Raw genomic sequence first — 19,921 nt, 5'->3', positions numbered from 1 at the left:
AGGAATCAGATTATTTATGCTAGGAAGAGAGATTACATCAATGAGAGGAATAGGTTGGGGAGGATACGTATTTAGATATATGAAAACAACCAATTAGACAAATGAATCATTTTGCATATACCATTCAACCACAATGGTTTTTGTCAGAGAGTTGAAGGCTATGGCAAAGCAACGTGGTCTACGTGGATATTCTCGAATGAGAAAAGCTGAATTGATTACCTTACTCGGTTTGGAACCACCCCAGACTGTTAGAGAACTCAGAGTTCGAGCGAGAAACAGTGGGCTGAGAGGTTATTCTCGAATGAGAAGAGCTGAATTGATCACTTTACTAGATAATAATCAACAAGAACAAGACGAGGATGATATTCAACATAATGATGATGATAATCAACAACAAGAATTAATATTTGTACCCACATCCGCCGGCGTTGGTAAATATCTAAGAGGTTGGAAGATGGATATTAATTCCAACATGGATGTTAACGATATTAAGCCCATCATATCGAGTAAAATTAACGAGGAATTAGATGATTTACAAAGTATAAAATACCAGCTGACGATTAAAATGACATTGAGTAAAAGTAACGCAGACGATAGCGTCGAATATACCGAACCATATTTCCGTAGCAATCAAGAAGTTATAACCGAATCCGATAGTATAAACGCATCATTAGAGGATTCAGAGGATACAGGAAACTTTAGAACGCTGGACTAATAGAGGTTCGGGTTGGGGTGTGGATAAAATCGATAGTTTATATTTAGATATAGCAAATTATATGCCTTTCAAAGGTGGATCTTATATAGATTTACCCCCGTATTATAAGAAGAAAAAAGCTATAATTAACGTAAAAAATAAATCCGATGACTGTTTAAGAATGATGATAAGATCTGCATTGTTCCCCGTAGACAAAAATGCGGATAGACCTTCTAGCTATCCCCAAAACGATGGACTCAACTTCGATGGTATAGACGAACCTACACCAATATCACAAATTGATAAGGTGGAAAAGCAAAATAATTTAGCTATAAATGTTTTCGGACATTCTAAAGGAATTGTTGTACACAGGATAAGCTCCGCTCCGGAACATATTCCCAGAATCAATTCATTTCTGATCGAAAAAGATGGAAAATATCATTATACATGGATAAAGAGTTTAAACAGGGTGCTATACGATCAAACAAAACATGCTAGAAAGAAATATTTCTGCGAAAGATGCCTGCATGGGTACAGCAGACAAGATCTATTAGAAGCGCATAAAGAAGACTGCAGAGGTGTTGGACAGACAGCTATCAGGATCGATATGCCTAAAGAGGGAAAAAATATATTAAAATTTGAACATTATTGTAATCAAATGCCAGTACCGTACATAATTTATGCCGACTTCGAAGCGCTTATCAAACCCATAGAAAATACCAACCATAATAATCAAGAGAGTAGTTTTACGTACAAAACTCAAGAACATATTCCTTGTGGGTTTGGATATATAGTTGTAAGGTATGATGGGAAAACAAACACTCCCGTGATTTACAGAGGTCCCGATGCAGAGGGGAAAGTTCCTAGAATATTTACAAAATGAAGAGAGAATAATCAGGGAAGAATTATCGTGTAAGAAACCCATGCGTTTGACGATAGATGATTGGAGGGCCCACAAGAAGTCAACGAGTTGTCACGTTTGTAATAAACCCCTGGATGGGGATTCCGTAAGAGATCATTGTCAGGTCACGGGTAATTATCGGGGAGCCGCTCATAACGAGTGTAACTTGAAACTAAAAATGAATGCTCAAACAATACCCATCCCCGTTGTGTTTCATAACCTTAGAGGATACGATTCACATCTCATTATGCAAGCTATCTCAAAGACCAACGGCGGTTTAACGTGCATTCCTAACAACATGGAAAAATACATATCGTTCTCGTTGACTAAACCTATACATTATAGGGACAAGGATGGGAAATCTAGAATAAAGCAAAGTAATGGGCTTAGATTCATAGACTCCGTACAGTTTCTGTTATCTTCCCTGGACAATTTAGCTAAAGCGAACAATCCCGATGACTTCGCTATAACAAATCAATATACCGATAAGATAACTCGTCATTTGTTACTGAGAAAAGGTGTATATCCTTACGAATATATGGATGATTGGTCTAGATTCGAAGAAACTGAATTACCACCCCTCGAATCATTCTATAGTAACTTAACAGAATCTATAATAACTGATGCCGATTATGAACACGCTCTGACGGTCTGGGATAAATTAGGTTGTAAGAATCTAGGTGATTATCACGATCTGTACTTAAAAACCGATGTACTGTTACTCGCCGATATATTCGAGATATTTAGAAAGACGTGTTTAAAACAATACGGCTTGGACCCGGCATGGTACTATTCCAGTCCCGGACTATCGTGGGATGCATTGTTGAAGAAGACCGGCGTAGAACTAAAACTACTCACAGATTACGATATGCACTTGTTTATTGAGAAAGGATTAAGAGGTGGTCCGAGTAAACCCGACACGCATATATTATATCTCGACGCTAACAATTTGTACGGATGGGCTATGAGTCAACCTTTACCCACTGGTGGTTTTGAATGGGTCGATGATATCAATGATGATAATGATGAGAATAAAGGGTACATACTAGAAGTTGACTTGGAATATCCGAGTTCGTTACATAAAGACCATAACAGTTATCCACTAGCTCCCGAAAGATTAATGGTTAATAAAGACTGGATGTCGGAATATCAACGGTCCTTGATGGGTAATAGTAGGTTAGCTAACGTAGAAAAACTCGTACCAAATTTGATGGATAAGACAAAATATATAGTTCACTACAGAAATCTCCAGTTGTATCTATCGTTAGGTATGAAACTAAAGAAAATACACAGAGTTCTTAAGTTCGATCAAAGCCCTTGGATGGAGCCCTATATAAGGCTGAACACAGATTTAAGAAAGATAGCCACCAGCGATTTCGAAAAGAATCTGTATAAGCTCATGAATAACTCGGTATTCGGTAAAACTATGGAGAATCTAAGGAAGTGTGTTGATGTTAAATTAGTCAGATCTAATGAGGAAGAAAGGCTCAGGAAACTTATAGCCAGTCCGGCTTTTAACAGAAGCAAGATATTCGATAACGACTTAGCCGCGTTGCATATGCAAAAGAGTAATATAAAATTCAACAGACCTGTGTACGTCGGTATGAGTATTCTCGACTTGTCAAAACACTTAATGTATGACTTTTATTACAACGAACTTAAGAAGCAATACGGCGATAGATGCGAGGTGTTATATACCGACACAGATTCTTTGTTGATGGAAATACAAACCGAGGATGTGTATAAAGATATGGCAGAAAAAATAGATATGTACGACACGAGCGATTACCCTAAAGATAATCCACTGCACGGCGTTGTAAATAAAAAGGTATTAGGTAAGATGAAGGATGAATGTGCTGGGACCCCTATAGCGGAGTATGTTGGATTAAGACCTAAGATGTATTCTATAAAGAAGTCCGATAATGGAGAGATAAGAAAAGCTAAGGGTGTTAAGAAGTATGTGGTAAAAAAGCATATCAAACACGAACAGTATAAAGAATCATTATTCAATGGTAGAACGTTCAAACACGAGATGAACTCTTTAAGAAGTTATGATCATAGGATATATGGATTAAGAATGAACAAGACATCATTATCCCCCTTAGATACAAAGAGATGGATTGATAATGATGGTGTAACTACCTATGCTTATGGTTATGGTGGTAATACCGTACCGTCGGGAACTATGAACAACTCTTCTCGTACAAATGCCCTACCCGGTCCATCTTGAAGATAATAAAGAATAGGCTCTCCTTCTTTCGTAACCAATCTACTAATGTTATACGTCTTAAGGGACCATATGGGATCGGTTGCGCGACGTAGGCCTCCCTCGAGTTCACCTGCCTGGTATAAATATCTTACCCTTACTCTATCCGGAAGTTTTTGTTCTTTGCCTCGCCTCGGTGCTGAAGATTCGGAAGTCACCCATTTCATTTTAATCGCATCGGATGGTTTCTTCCCTATTAATCTCGTTACTTCATTATTCAGCGCTGATACAACGGCTGATAATCGTGTCACCCATTTGGTTGATCTCAATCGCTCGGATTTCATTTCGATCCCATACTGATAGCCAAACAAACGTTCCGCTAGAGTCCGGTTAAATCTTTCGACGATAGCTTGACTGCGGTGGGCCTCTCTTTCACCACGGACGATTTTGACGTTGTGCTTTGTTAAGAATTTAGTTACCGATCCCATAAACTCTCGACCGGGATCTACTTGAAATAGCTTAGGCCATTTTAGCGGTCCGCGTTTATATATGCGACTCAGTGCATTAGCTACTTCTGTTGAATCTTTCGAGGTTAATGGCTCAGCCTCTTTGTATCGACTAGCCACATCCACTACTGTTAAAGCGTATTTATACGTTTTGCGTTTTACCTTATCGTGAGGAAGAAACAAGAGGTCAGCCTGATGAACTTCATTCGTCGTAGAAATATCAAACTTCTTCCTCGGTATATAACGCGGTGCCGGTAAATATATTTGCCACAACGCTTGTTTCTTTAACCAATCCTTGGCCACATCTTTAGATACCTTAGCCGCGGTGGCTAATTTTTTTATTGCTCCTACACCTTTCCAATATCCTCGTGGGCTATAGTAAATTTTATTCATTATTAATTAATATTGATGTTTCGTTTAATACAACTAATGACTATCGTTGAATCGCATAGTCATTTACACATAAAAAATCCCCCCTGTAGTAGCAGTATAGGTATATAAATCCTGCTCCAGTGGAAGTGAGCCAGAACCCCCATTACCTATAAAAATTTATATCATAGACTCCAGGTGGTGGTCAATTTAGTTTAATCTCATGACTATCGTTGAATCGCATAGTCATTTTGGCATAAAAAATTCCTCCTGTAGTGGTGGTATAAGTATATGAATCCCGCTCCATTGGAAGTGAGCCAGAACCATCATTACCTATACTACTCGGTTTCTAATCAATATGCTGTAAAAATCCCCGAGCCTTGATGTGGATGTCCTCCCTGTCACCTCTCTTCCAACAAATGTCAGGTTCCCAGACTCCATCCCACAGACAAGTCATTTTGCCAGAATCACAGCACAGCGCGACGCACAACGGACAGCAATATCACGGGCCAGGCGTGACAATCGGTGTTTTCTTTGGGAAGTGGGTATTCCAGGTACGCAACGGGTTTCAGCGATTTCTAATACTGCAGTCTCATCGTGCTTCGAAACGTGGAACGGAAAACAGTGCAAATACATCATTCACACCTAATCTGGACCTTGTTTGGCTGGAGTTGTGACGAAGTGAAGGTGCAGCAGACATTTATATCAGCATATGCTAGTCGACATTCGAAAGTGATGTTCCCGTTGCAGGGCGCGTGACTGAGTGATTGGAGATCCATATGCACACTGGAATTCAATAACAGCATGGAACCGGTTGATTTTCAGCTTCGTTTCTTGTTAAAATAAACATTTGTTAGTATTAGTTTTATCGTCTAAATTGTGTAACTATATCTTTTATTGCAATATCCCTATCGAAGGCAGAAGGGTCTGTGGAGATTTCCCATTGCCTACACGCGCCCTGCATTGGTATTGGGACCCGTCACACATGAACACTTCACCATGTCAAATAACGTGCACGAAAATATGTCATGTCGTAACACTTAACATTACGCGTTGGCCAAAGAGAATCTTAATTCTAACCTCGTCCTTGGCGATACACAGAGATGATGCACTCAGCGGACACACAGCTGACACACAGAGTTGATACACACAGCTGATGCACACAGCTGACAACACAGCTGACACACACAGCTTGCACACACAGCTGACACACACAGCTGACACACACAGCTGATACACACAGCTAATACACACATCTGACACACACAGCTGGCATACACTGCAGATACGCACAGCTGAAGCACACAGCTGACACACACAACTGACACACACATCTGATGCACACAGCTGATACACACAGCTGACACATAGCGGACTCACACAGCTGATACACACAGCTGACACACACAGCTGACACACACAGCTGACACACGCAGCTGATACACACAGCTGACACACAGCGGACACACACAGCTGATACACACAGCTGACACACACAGCTGACACATGCAGCTGATACACACAGCTGATACACACTGCTGATGCACACAACTGACACACGCAGCTGGCACACACAGCTGGCAAACACAGCTGACACACACAGCTGATGCACACAGCTGATGCACATAGCTGATGCACACAGCTGATACACACAGCTGATGCACACAGCTGATACACACAGCTGATGCACACAGCTGATACACACAGCTGACACAATCTGAAGATACACGCAGCTGATACCAACAGCTCATCTGCTACATCAATATACATTTACAGACGGCGGCGTCTGTATCTTTAAGGGAAGTAACGCCAACCCACATGTGCCTTAAGACGGCGGCGTGTGTATCTTAAAGAGGAGTAACCTCATCCTACCTGGGCCTTGAGTCGGCAGCGTGTGTATCTTATAGGGGCATAACATAAAGTCAACCGTCCTGGGCCTTGAGTCTGCGGTGGGTGTATCTTATAGATGCATAACGTAATGTCAACCTACATTGGCCTTGAGTTGGCGGTGGGCGTATCTCATAGAGACATAACGTAAAGTTAACGTACCTGGGCCTTGTGTTGGCGTGGGTATATCTTATAGAGGCATAACGTAAAGTCAACCTACCTGGGCCTTGAGTTGGCGGCGGGTGTATCTTACAGGGGCATTACGTAAAGTTAACGTACCTGGGCCTTGAGTCTGCTGCGGTTGTATCTTATTGAGGCATAATGTAAAGTCAACCTACCTGGGCCTTGAGTTGGCGGTGGGTGTATCTTATAGAGGCATAAAGTAAAGTCAACCTACCTCGGCCTTGAGTTGGCGGTGGGTGTATCTTATAGAGGCATAACGTAAAGTCAGCATACCTGGGCCTTGAGTCGGTGGCGGATGTATCTTCTAGAAACATAACGTTAAGGCAACCAACCTGGGCCTTGAGTTGGTGGTGGGTGTATCTTATAGAGGAATAACGTTATTCAACCTACCTGGGCCTTGAGTCTGTGGTGGGTGTATCTTACAGAGGCATAACGTAATGTCAACCTACCTGGGCCTTGAGTTGGCGGCGGGTATACCTTATCGAGGAATAACGTTAAGTCATCCTAACTGGACCTTGAGTTGGCGGTGGGTGTATCTTAAAGAGGAGTAACACCATCCCACCTGGGCCTTGAGTCGGCAGCGTGTATGTCTTATAGGGGCATAACATAAAGTCAACCGTCCTGGGCCTTGAGTCTGCGGTGGGTGTATCTTATAGATGCATAACGTAATGTCAACCTACTTTGGCCATGAGTTGGCGGTGGGCGTATCTTATAGAGGCATAACGTAAAGTCAACCTACCTGGGCCTTGAGTTGGCAGCGGGTGTATCTTATATCAGCATAATAAAAAGTGAATCTACCTGGGCCTTGAGTCTGTGGTGGGTGTATCTTATAGAGGCATAACGTAAAGTCAACCTACGTGGGCCTTGAGTTGGCAGCGGGTGTATCTTATAAAGACATAACGTAATGTCAACCTACCTGGGCCTTGAGTCTGCTGTGGTCGTATCTTATTGAGGCATAATGTAAAGTCAACCTACCTGGGCCTTGAGTTGGCGGTGGGTATATCTTATAGAGGCATAACGTTAAGTCAACATACCTGGTCCTTAAGTTGGCGGCGGGTGTATCTTATAGAGGCATAACGTTAAGTCAACATACCTGGTCCTTGAGTTGGCGGCGGGTGTATCTTATAGAGGCATAACGTCAAGTCAACATACCTGGTCCTTGAGTTGGCGGCGGGTGTATCTTACAGAGGCGTAACGTAAAGTTAACCTACCTGGGCCTTGAGTCTGCTGCGGTCGTATCTTATTGAGGCATATTATAAAGTCAACCTACCTGGGCCTTGAGTCTGCGGTGGGTGTATCTTATAGAGGCGTAACGTAAAGTCAACCTACCCGGGCCTTGAGTTGCCGGTGGGTGTATCTTATAGACAGTAAACGTAAAGTCAACCTACCTGGGCCTTGAGTTGGCGGCGGCTGTATCTAATAGAGGCATAACGTAAAGTCAACCTACCTGGGCCTCGAGTCTGCTGTGGGTGTATCTTATAGAGACATAACATAAAGTCAACCTATCTGGGCCTTGAGTTGGCGGCGGGTGTATCTTATAGAGGCATAACGTAAAGTCAACCTATCTGGGCCTTAAGTTGGCGGCGGGTGTATCTTATAGAGGCATAACGTAAAGTCAACCTACCTGGGCCATGCGTTGGCGGTGGGTGTATCTTATAGAGGCATAACGTAAAGTCAACCTACCTGGGCCTTGAGTTGGCGCGGGTGTATCTAATAGAGGCATAACGTAAAGTCAACCTACCTGGGCCTTGCGTTGGAGGTGGGTGTATCTTACAGAGGCATAACGTAAAGTCAACCTACCTGGGCCATGCGTTGGCGGTGGGTGTATCTTATAGAGGCATAACGTAAAGTCAACCTACCTGGGCCTTGAGTTGGCGGTGGGTGTATCTTATAGAGGCATAACGTAAAGTCAACCTACCTGGGCCATGCGTTGGCGGTGGGTGTATCTTATAGAGGCATAACGTAAAGTCAGCCTACCTGGGCCTTGAGTCTGCGGTGGGTGTATCTTATAGAGGCGTAACGTAAATTCAACCTACCCGGGCCTTGAGTTGCCGGTGGGTGTATCTTATAGACAGTAAACGTAAAGTCAACCTACCTGGGCAATGAGTTGGCGGCGGCTGTATCTTATAGAGACATAACGTAAAGTCAACCTACCTGGGCCTCGAGTCTGCTGTGGGTGTATCTTATAGAGACATAACATAAAGTCAACCTATCTGGGCCTTGAGTTGGCGGCGGGTGTATCTTATAGAGGCATAACGTAAAGTCAACCTATCTGGGCCTTAAGTTGGCAGCGGGTGTATCTTATAGAGGCATAACGTAAAGTCAACCTACCTGGGCCATGCGTTGGCGGTGGGTGTATCTTATAGAGGCATAACGTAAAGTCAACCTACCTGGGCCTTGAGTTGGCGCGGGTGTATCTAATAGAGGCATAACGTAAAGTCAACCTACCTGGGCCTTGCGTTGGAGGTGGGTGTATCTTACAGAGGCATAACGTAAAGTCAAACTACCTGGGCCATGCGTTGGCGGTGGGTGAATCTTATAGAGGCATAACGTAAAGTCAACCTACCTGGGCCTTGAGTTGGCGCGGGTGTATCTTATAGAGGCATAACGTAAAGTCAACCTACCTGGGCCATGCGTTGGCGGTGGGTGTATCTTATAGAGGCATAACGTAAAGTCAGCCTACCTGGGCCTCGAGTCTGCTGTGGGTGTATCTTATAGAGACATAACATAAAGTCAACCTATCTGGGCCTTGAGTTGGCGGTGGGTATATCTTATAGAGGCATAACGTAAAGTCAACCTACCTGGGCCTTGAGTTGGCGCGGGTGTACCCTAACCTTAACCTACCTGTCGGCGGTGGCCGGGGTTGTGGAGGGCCGGCGCCACCTGCTTGACCATGCGTGTACGACGTGATCAATAAGAACAGAAGCGGAACACAGGACATGACGTAGATTAAGCACACATGCGCAGTTACAACCAACTCTCAACTACGCGCTGTGTTAAGCTGTGTTCACACAGACGCCTTTTAAACCGTCTGAACCTACATGTGACAGGGTTGTACAAATCAAAAATACTCTTGTCGATGCAGTTCTTATATTACTAAACATATGTACATGGCCTGCCTATGTGAAAGTTGCTAATGTTGACGGATGTTTTCTTGTCGTGTAGTCGACACACAATGACTCTAACATGCATTTTTGAAACACAAAACTTCCACCACGAACACGTGGACATTAACGACCACATTGATTTCTAGGGTATTTGTTACACGTAACATCCCGTAAGTATTATGTCAATCGTACAGCCGTGAGTGGAAGATAAATATATATATTGAAACCAACCGGACCAGATATCTTATTTTTATAGGAAGTCCTTGCAAATTTGATTTCAATCCATCAAACACCTCTTCGTCTTCTAGTTCAAAGTTTGTGGTCACATCCGTGGTCTTGTGGATAGAGCGTCTGCCAGGAGAGTTGAATGACGTTGGTTCGATAATAACCTTAACTGCACATTGGCAATGTCACACACACCTTACGAATGCTATATGAGGGGAGAAATCGGGCACCAGAACATGAATCATACCCCAGTGTCATCACAAACAGATCTTAGTGCTCACTACCGCTACACATAGGCCTCTGGACATCCCATTACAGGTCACGTCAGTACGATCTTTCATTTGACCAATGAGAGCGCTGAAGTGAAAGTCCGAGTGTGTTTTCTAATCATGCAGCCTTAAGTTAATATACTATATAACGGCAACCTGCTTCCTGTCTGAGCAAGGCCGCAGCTCCATAACAATTAATATAATACTGCACGCAATGAAATGTCCACCAGTATCTTGAATACCACTTTGTAAAACGTCATGATCGTTTTTGTCCTGTTTTTCATACCATGGACTAAGGGCCACCAATGTAACAAAATGCGCTGAGTGTGTGTGTGTGTGTGTGTGTGTGTGTGTGTGTGTGTGTGTGTGTGTGTGTGTGTGTGTGTGTGTGTGTGTGTGTGTGTGTGTGTGCGTGCGTGTGTGCGTGGGGTGGCGGGGGGTGGTGTTAGTGTGGGGGTGGGGGGGGGGGTGGTTAGGGTGGGTGGGGTGGTGGTGGAAGCTTGTACTAGTCCAGACTAAAGCCGAGTTATCGTGCTAGCCCACTGAGATACCATGCAGCTGTTTAACATGAATACTCAATTCAGACACATTATATTGACTTCGAGCCAACCAGTCCCTGCTCTTGCCCCTTAAGCGCCAGGCAGGATAACAACAACTACGATCATTTACCGTCTTTTGGTACGACGCGGCCAGATTCAACGTGCCCACAGTGCTTTTATTGCCGTTTCATTTCCCTTGCATCATCGGCGTTAGTTTAGATCAAAAGTGTGTGTTAAAATGTTGTTTAAAAAAACTTATTTTACATGTTTTGTAAAAGCTGTAGATACCTCTCTCCCACACAGTATACGGTTCTTGTTTTATCACCAAAATGTGAGAATACTTTACAAGGACAGAATATGTCCCTGTTATAGCGCTCGCTGGCTTTGTGGATTACCCTTGAACACCCCACCGACAATCCGTACGATACGTTTTATCCATTATTTGTTTGTTGTTTGTTGTTTGTTGGTTGTTAAACGCCGCACTCAGCAATATTCCCGCTTTCTGACGGTGGTCTGTAAATGATCAAGTCTGGACCAGACAATCTAGTGATAGATATCATGAACATCGATCCAAGGTAGTTGGGATACATTGACATTCATCTACCAAGTCAGCGAGCCTGACCAGCCGATACCGTTAGTCGCCTCTTACAAGCATAGTCGTCTTTTACGACAAGCATGTATTGCTGAAGACCTGTTCTCGGATCGGCAACAGCCAAACTTCTACCGGTCAAGGTGAAAAAATCTACCACCTTAACTCATCAGGATTCCGATGAAGACGACCAATGTCCCAGTGATCATGAGGACTGCTGATTATCAAAGCCCCCACACATGAAAATAATGATCTGTAATGCACTCTGCGTTCAACTAAGACACTATCCGAGTATGTGACTTCAAATCGATTAGGTGAGGTGAGGTGACGTGAAATGGGTCCAGGATTATAGCACTTAGCGACGTACATGCACGTGTGTGTGTGCGTGCGTGCGTGCGTGCGTGCGTGCGTGCGTGCGTGCTTGTGTGTGTGTGTGTGTGTGTGTGTGTGTGTGTGTGTGTGTGTGTGGCTGCTTGTACTATTCCGGACTGATACCGATTTATAGTGCTAGCCCACTGAGATACCATGCCGCAGTTTAACATGTATACCCCACTCAGACACAGTATACTGACTCCGAGCCGACTAGTCCTTGTTTTAGTCCCTTAATGCTGAACACCAAACAAGGTAACAACAAATACCATCTTTTGAAGTATTTTGGTATGACGCGGTCGGGGATTGGACCCGTCAAATCGATTAAATAAGTCTCTGATATTAACGGCTATTTAAGGAAGCTGCTCAACCACATACATGTATAACAATCGGCTTCCATGCTATTTTAGTTACAACTTGTTCCTGATGAGAAGGACGAAACCTTATGATTTAATTCTGTGCTCACTTATGAACTCTTCCCTAATATAATTACAATAACAAAACAAATTATTTTGAACACACGAAACCTGAATAATTAGAACAGAAGTAAAGCATACCCACACGAGTTACAATCCTAAATATATTAATTATATTTAATGTATGGAGCCTGGATGTCCAAAACACCGCAAGCACATATAACTGGGAACCTAACTCGGAACTCCCACCGGGTGCAGAAGGACAGTTAACTGTTTTCTCCGATTCGATCCCCGGCCGCGTCATACCAAAAGACGTTAAAAAATGGTCCTTGTTGTTACCCTGTCTGGCGCTCGGCATTAAGGGGCAAAATCAAGGACTGGTCAAGTCGGAGTCAGTATACTGTGTCTGAGTGGGGTATTTATGTTAAACTGCGGCATGGTAGCATAGTGTGCTAGCACTATAAATCGGCGTCAGTCCAAACTAGTACAAGCAGCCACAAAAACACACATACGTACATGTATATGCACGTTGCTATATAAGTGCAATAATCTTGGACGCGACGCTAAACCCAACTTCACATTTCATTTTACATCTTATAACAGACTCAGTTTTGGCGCTGTTTAAATCATAATTCACCGTCTGTTCCAAAAGTGCATATAACCTTTTCATTACGGTTGCTGGAGACAAGAGATTTAGTTGACAAGCCATACTTCGTTAGACATGTTTTAAATACCAACCGAAACTTGTACAGCTTGACGCACGTGACTTTACACGCCGTCTTCCGAAACAGGAGTTACGTAGGTAACACGTTCACAACTTTTAATACATCTTGAGGAAATGGGGTAAATGAAGTTTAAAGTTGTTCTGAATTATTCATGTGCTTTCACAATCCATGAACGATACCAGAAGTAATATCTAGACGGGTATTGCATATTGCGGAAGGATTTCAGCTTTTAAGTCGTGTTTTTTTTCTCAAAGTTGTATCATCTAATCTGAAATACATTTAGGTTGCTCGTTATGCTGGCTGTAGGCATGGAGATTCAATCTGGCGTGAGGTTGTAGCAGGCTTGTTTTATCAAACCGAAGGTGATCACACTGGAAGTGCATGGTGGTACGGCTGGTTCTCCTTTTAATTAAGAATCTGCAAGTACTTATAAAATTGTTGAAACAGATTATTAAAAAAGATCAATCAATGTTTGAAATTGCCTACCCGTCAGCTTTTTTTAAAAGTAGCGCTTTTTCTTTCGCGAACAAAAACATGGTCTAATTCAGGTTCGATTATACCATTTGCGGACCAATCAGAATGCGGGATTCTGGATCAGTGGACATACAAATATAACGCATCCTTGGATATGTTGCACCATTTCTCACTACTAACACTACAAAACACTTGTTAGTTTGTTGTTTAACACCGCAATATTCCAGCTATATGACGGCGGTCTGTAAATAATCGAGTCTGTACCAGACAATCCAGTGATTTTTATCATGAGCATCGATCCATTCAATTGGGATACGATGACAAGCATCAAACAAGTCAGGGAGACTGACAACCCGATCCCGTTAGTCGCCTCTTAAGACAACAATAGTTGCCTGTTACTGCAAGTATAGGTTGCTGAAGACCTATTCTAACCCGGCTCTAGTATTGATTTGCTTATCCGCTCATTCTGGAGCTGTTTTATCATCCTCGGTTGGAAACGCCCTACTCTCCATTTCTAGCTATGGATCAGTTGACCTGGGAAGTATGCCACGAGTTTCACTTAATAATATTTCAATCTTTATTCAGTTTAAAGCCACACGCTCGATCACCACTGACCGTCAAACTCCGTATCAACTTGAATGGCAAAGCTTGGGTACCACAACTGGCTCCATAATCAGACATAAGTCGATACAGTTTCTGTAGTTTGATCACAAAAAATCGAATCTTTCGTTTTTGAGTGTCTGCGTTAATTACAGTTGGCGGAGCTTATTTAAGGTTGAGCTATGAAGTAGCACAGCATGGCCATGCGAACAATGTGATGTATTCGTGGTCAAATTACAACGTAGTGTAGGTTTACAGATGAACAGCAGTATAATGTTCTAACTGCTTTCGGGCGTCAAGTGCGACCCTACTACAGTTACTGAAAGCATTGCCGTCCATGGTCATCATAGTCAGTTACGCCATGACTTTGCAACTCGATTCAGCATCGGTTCAGCTCCGTCAAGGAGTGATTGGTCTAAAGACCTTACTCCAAGTTGTCTCCATCAGCATTCATACTATTCATACTCGTATAATAAAAAAAAACGCAACACCAACTTTATACTCACAAAGTTTTACTTACTCTCAATCCATCTGTCAATACACGACAGGATCAGACCAGCCAGGCTCTTCACTAACTGGGGAGAACTTAAATCGATCGGGATTCGACTCGAAGAATTCGCACACATGCCTTAATTGGGAGTTTGTTCTGAGGCATTCGTCAGTTCATTTTATGGTCGTAATTGTGAGATTGTTAGTGATTTGGACGACGAATCTTGTGATGACGCCGTAAACAAGGCTGTGTGTGTCACGTTGTTGAAAACAATTGACCAGGAAGAAGATTATCGCGGCATTGATATTATGACAGACGCTCGTCATGGATGGAGGAAATATGAGAGCAACATTGTTGCTTGGAGTTGCGAAACCAAAATATGTGTTCATGTGGAGAGAGAATACATCCATGGCATTTGTAGGTTTTTGGACTATCTTGAAAATAATGTTTGAATCCATGTTCACGCACAGATAGAAATACTGCTGTGAACAACTGTTTATCTGACATCGTCTGGAAGTATGTAATGCAAATAATTATGTGTGTGTGTGTGTGTGTGTGTGTGTGTGTGTGTGTGTGTGTGTGTGTGTGTGTGTGGCGTGTGTGTGTGTGTGTGTGTGTGTGTGTGTGTGTGTGTGTGTGTGTGTGTGATATCAGTGCCAGAGAGCAACCTCTCGGAAGATTCCCTTAGGAGTAAAAGATTAGAGAGCCGTGAACATTATATGAGTGGATCACTGAAAAACAGTCCTGTCCTGCATTGCCTATGTGGCCAAAGTGAAAAGGTTATAATCACGGTCCAAAAAATAATCTACAACCTAAAAAAGAAAGAAAACATAGATTCACAGAGCACACACCCTGCATTCTGATTAAAACACCCTGTTTTATCATATTGTCTACAAAGGTTGAGAATCAATGGCACAAAATTGCTTTTTGAAAATGGTTTAGTCTGTCAGCTGGGGTCATTGGAAAAACAATGCAGACGCTTGTTTTATAAAAGATTACTCGTCAGGAAATTGAGAATATTAATATCATAATATAATATAATGAAATACGAGGTCGTTAACATACACATGACATGTCCAAGACTAAAGGTTACTGAGATAATTATTCTTTTAACATTTCAAGGGTTTCTCAGTGTATGAAATATTGCAATTATTCAATTCTAATCCCTAAAAAATCTAAAGGTTTTCAATTGTGTGGATCGATGCTCATGGTGTCAATAGCTGGATTGTCTGGTCCAGACTCGATTAGTTACAGACCGCCGTCATATAGCTGAACTATTGCTGAGTGCGGCGTTAAACAACAAACAAACAAACAAACAAACAAAGGTTTTCAAGTGGATGATCGACGACTCGCCTTAATATGGTAACATTAACATATTCAGTTTTTTCTTTATGTATAGGAAGCAATATAATGGAATGATAATAGCAGTTATACCGAAGTCAGATTTCGAATACTGTGGTAGCATCCGGCTACAATTTCCGCAATTAGAAGTAACACGAGTTGTGAAACTTACTTATGAATATTTAACTAAAAACGAAACTTCCGCAAAACACAATGTAGTGTAACGATTTCACTTTGTCGTCCATTGCCTCTCTGTTAGATCAGCTAAATACGAACTTGCTACAAATAGCCTCTATTACTCTGACATTACCAACAATGTCGGCTGAATTCAGACCAACTTCTCATCAGAAATCCGCTGATGAAATCCTCCCTTCTCATGACGAAGGACTAGAGATCCTGGAAGAAAACAAGCCAAGCGAGTACAAATCCGTTGATGAAACTTTGTCTACTGCTGGTAGTTGCGCTAGCACCGACCACAGCAATCCTGTTTCTGTTGAATATAACTACATTGACGACGTCAAATCAGCCTCTGATTATCAGGCTATTGAAGGAAGCCAATCAGAAGCTAATGACTATGAATACATTGCTGGAACCAACCCTGCGAATGATTACATTGAAGTAATAACCGAACCACGTACGGTAAGAGTTGAAATAGTTTAAAAGTCTACGCGAAGTTTGGCTGTGTTATGTTTTCGGGTCATTTTTGAGATAAATGTTATTTTCATATTTGAGAGTTTTATTGAGTAACCAATGTAAACAAAACCCATGAAACAACATGAAAGAAGAAATTAGTATTGTTTCGTAGACATGGAACAAAATCCCAGAGACAGCGTGTAACAAAGTCAATATGACATCACTGACATTGAACAGAGAGTAACAATATTCCTTCGTTAATTTCAGCTTACGTCTAGGTGTAAGAAGACCATTCTGTTCCTCGTTCCCATATTTGCCAGTGTGATAGTGAACATCACATTTGGGTGCTGCACATCCTTGATGTTTTTTCCCCGGGTCGACTTAAGAGGAGATTCCAGTGAAGCCGGACGGTCGGTCACTCAAGTTCTAATCACATTTTGTGTGTTTTCTGGACTGGCAGGTAATTGATTTTAAGATAACTGAGTGATTATTGTTTACGTTGCTCTGTGCATTTGTTCAGCAATAGTATAGTGGGGAACGTCAGAAATGGGTTTCACACATTGTACCCGGATGGTGTCCCGAAACCGAGCCTTCGCATTGACGAGCGACCGCTTTAACCATACCATCTAAGATAAATTTACCTTGGTCACCAACGTCATATCAGTTGTTTTGATTTTGCGCGAGTGTATTTATTTATGACTTACATGCGTATGATGTCCATGTTCTCATGGTTATCATCCGAAGGGAAAAGCTAAACAAGTCAGCTCTTTTATCGACGGGAATATCGGTCCTTGCTCTCGGCGTTGTCACCATGGTGCTTGGTGGTGCTTTGGCTGTATCCTTCCTGCTTGGAGCTGCTACAGGTTCGTTAACCAATGAGTGTACCTCGTATGTTCAGGCGCCGTAATTCGCTGTGCAGAGTAGTGTCCCTTTGGTGCGCCGTAAATCTGCCCTCGTGGGCTCATAATGTTTTAGGTTTGTCCAATGCTCGTGGGTTTCATCTAAAAGATAAAAACCTAACACCTAGCATTACTTGGGCTTTCCTCCCACATCAAGCTGACACACCGTGGTATACCTGGAATACAGAGTGGTGTTAAACCCAACTCAGTTACTCACACTCCCTTGTGCATTCCTGTGTTTTGTCTGAAGGTAACTGAAGTGAGTGAGTAAGTGAGTGTGTATGTTTTTATGCCGCTTTTAGCAATATACTTGCAATATCACTGTGGGGGACATCAGAAATGGGCCTCACACATTCTTCCCATATGGGGAATCAACCCCGGGTCTTTGGCGTTACGAAAAATTGCTTTAACCACTTAGCTACCCCACCGCCAAATGTAGCTGAATACTTACTGACTTTGTATTCATTTTGCAGCTCTATCTCAAATAATGCTGCCATTAGCGTTGGTCAACGCTACGGGAAGAAGCAACTTGAAATTGGCCCTCCCACTGCTGGGCTGCTTTGAGGAGATGGGAGGACTTATCAGCAGCCTCCTCCTGGGTAGGCAGTGTTCTGTGTTACTTCAATTTCATTCACTTAAACCTGTCAGACTTGAAACAGTGCCACAATGACAGGGTTGAAATGAAGAAAACGTTTTTACACTGTCATCAATCTGAAATCAGTTTAACATTGATTTAAATATTTCATATCATTTGTGGCAAACACTGCTAACTGGAAGTTCAGTAACAGTTCTGTACGACAATATTATGATGATGATGAATAACAACGTTTACTATGTTATTATAACGATGTGTTTTAGTTATGCCCTCCTTATTCAGAGATGTGACACAGCCTTCATTATCTTATTCACAGCTCAATTTGGCTGAATACCCTGTCAACCTGATGAAGGTAAGCGTCTGTATGTATGGTCCAATAAAATGTAGCTGTAACATATATATTACAGTATAAGTTCACTTTTTAATGCTCTTTATTCGTGGGTTGCGTACTAATTTTCTCTGGGAGACCTGTAACGTCTGTCTTCCCGAGTCTTGCATGTGCGGAGATTATGAATCAGTTTTTGCAGTTTAATGATTCTGAAATATAGGTCATCGCCTTGTTTCAATATTTATTTTCAAATCTACCTCTTTCTTTGACCCCAAACAAAATATTTTAAATTATTAATACATAATGTTCACACGTGAACATGAAGACATATGCACAGCAAAAAAAGTGTAGGTTTCCGTCTTCCGGAAACCTTCCGGAAACCTTCCGGATACCTTCCCATTTTGGATCCGGCCCGGATACCTTCCGGAAACCTTCCGGAAACCTTCCAAAAAAAATGTCAAAATTTGGGGGGTGCATTTTGTTCACTTAAGTGTGAAACACATAAAAAAATTTAACTTGAAAATACCAAGCAATTTGAAGGTTGTTGAAGGCATCTGGAAGGTTTCCGGAAGGTTTCCGGAAGGTATCCGGAAGGTATCCGGATGCAAATTTTCTTCATGACTTGCTTCTGGTAAATAATGTTAGCCTGTGCATTACAGGTACCTGTTGTAATATTCTGTGTTATTTTAATGGTAAATATCCTCCTAAAACATTTTTGGAGAAGAAAATTGTTCAATTTCATATTTTGTCCTTTTCGGATGTTAATGGTATTTAATGAACAAACATCAGTTCTTGTATAATGATATCCTTAAATTTCATGTCCAGACTTCCAGTTTGTACTGAGAAAAAGAAAAAGTCATTGACAATGTGCTCACTTGGGCCTTTGGTCCTAGTGAGATGATAATAAGACTATTTTTAACGGTACATGTACTTGTTATATCCAAAATACTAACTTCATTGACATTTGCCTCACCCTAGTTTTATGGTACTACAGTAAGCTCTTCCTCAGTTACTGTGAATTATTTTATTAAAAGGGATTGACAGTTAATTTGACACTGGAGTTGTAACCACTGCACATATATGTGTATTCAAATAATATAACAACGATGTGCTTAATACTTCACAAATATCTCCAGAAATAGGCATTTTAGTTATAATTGCAGAAATACTTTATGAATGACCCCTTCACTGTTTCCTTGATCTTACACTTCAACCCCTCATGAGTTATCACTTCTGAGTGTGAATTTGACCTTCAATATCAGTGATAAATATTTCAAAAACATTTCAAAGAGCTATCCAGCACATAAACCAAATATGCAGTCCTTTGGTAGAATTCAACATATCATTGACCAAAATATGGAAGTAATGTAACCAGTATATGTATAAGAGTTACTAAGACTTCTGTAGAAAAGGCAATTTAAGGGAAAATGTAGTATATATAGATCACACACGACCTTTTTCCAACTTCGACCCCTGCCCAAAGGAAGAGTTAGACCACAAACAAACTTTTTGTCTGGTTGTGACTTTAACCTTTGACATAACAGATCAATGTGTCATCAGACATTTTCAGAGCAAA

This window comes from Haliotis cracherodii, unplaced genomic scaffold (genome assembly GCF_022045235.1).
Source record: "Haliotis cracherodii isolate W230 unplaced genomic scaffold, xgHalCrac1.p SCAF_12, whole genome shotgun sequence".
In the NCBI taxonomy this organism is placed as follows: Eukaryota; Metazoa; Mollusca; class Gastropoda; order Lepetellida; family Haliotidae; genus Haliotis; species Haliotis cracherodii.
Note: the sequence above shows the minus strand (reverse complement) of the source record.